The following is a 1,539-nucleotide window of genomic DNA, read 5'->3' on the forward strand; positions in this document are numbered from 1 at the left end:
CAGGACGGAGAGCTCACTACCACAATGACAGTGATGTAGGCTCCCTCAGGCCTCACTCATTAGGGTCCTATGTCCCCAGGGAGATCGTAAGGGGAGCTATAACCCCACTGGGGAGGAATCAGTCCGGGACACCACTGGGCAGTTCTCTCAGCTCAAAAGTTTCCTCCAACCCAGACCAGCCTTCTCCCTTGGCTGCTCATGGCGTGTATCTGCCCCAGTCTGCTGCCCACAGTGGTCTTTCCCGCACATCAGCCCCGGTTCCACGGGGCATCTTGCTTTTCCAGGTTCTCTAAGTCTGGGGCGTCAGGGGCATCAGGGGAGACAGCAGGCCCCCATCCTTCTCAACACACATATTGGTAGAGAAGGAGGGAGAAGGAAGACGACAGCTGAGCACCTTGTGTGGAGTGGGCTTTGTGTCAGGGGCCCGGTGCAGCCACCCACAGCTGGTGGCATACCCTACAGAACCCTAGGCATGTCAGGAGGGGGGTGGGGGGCGGACAACACTGAGGGCCCCCGGAGGCTCTTTTAAGCAATGCCAAGGGACTGCGGGGTGAGTTGGTGCAGAGTGGCAACTGTCACCACTCCTGGCAGGGGACATGTGTCTGCATTATGTCAAAACTAAGCTATTCCCAAGGCAGCCCACAAGAGAATCCCTATGAGCTGTGTCATCCAGAAAGGAAGAGTGGACCCTCTGCACACAGAACCCCTCCTCAGGGCGGGAACCCCAGGCAGCATTGACTCCATACCCAGCCAGGCAGGGGGTGAGGCAGGGCGGCCACAGGGCTCCAGCCATCCAGATGTGCAGCCAGCATTCCTCTGTGGAGACAGTCGGAGCAGCAGCCAGGGGCCCAGATGGGTCTCATTAACCTGGGAGCAGGCTCTTTGGGGCCCAGATGCTCTGTGTTTAGTCGGCTAGCCGGCTTTGGGCTCCAGATGTGGGCCCGGGTGGGGGAGGGACACAGCTCCAGATGTGTGCAGTCTGAGCAGGAGTGGCTGCAGGCTCAGCTGCAGCACCTGGGCCCAGGAAGCCTGAGGCCTTCGGGGCTGGGCCAAGGGGTCTCCCCACTCACGCCCTTTCCAGCACCTCAACCCCAGCCCACAGGCCCCAGGGCCAAGAGGGATTCAGGGTTCCCAAAAACTTGGACTCAGGAATCGCAGAGCCCAAAGGCTTATGCTCCATTGCTTGAACTCAGGGACCTGCCCAGGGTCGCACAGCCAGGGACAGACAGGAGCCCAACAGAAACAAGGAGTCTGAGGTCCCTTTAACCACAGGCAGCTTGTGGGGGTCACTGGTGGGCAGATGCCTGCCTCTCCCCATCCCCACACATGCTCTCAGCCCCACACCATTAGGCAACCTGGACATCCTTGGCTGAGCAGTGGAGGAGGCACTACCCTGATCTTCAAGGCTGGGTCTGAGGGATGGGGGCAACCCCAGGAGAATCTCAGAGGATGCAGCCTTGCCCTGTCATCACCCTAATCTGGACAGTGCTTCTCCACTTGGGAAGTGGAGGGGCAGGAGGCCAGCTGGGGTGGGGGCCG

This window comes from Myotis davidii, unplaced genomic scaffold (genome assembly GCF_000327345.1).
Source record: "Myotis davidii unplaced genomic scaffold, ASM32734v1 scaffold726, whole genome shotgun sequence".
NCBI lineage: Eukaryota > Metazoa > Chordata > Mammalia > Chiroptera > Vespertilionidae > Myotis > Myotis davidii.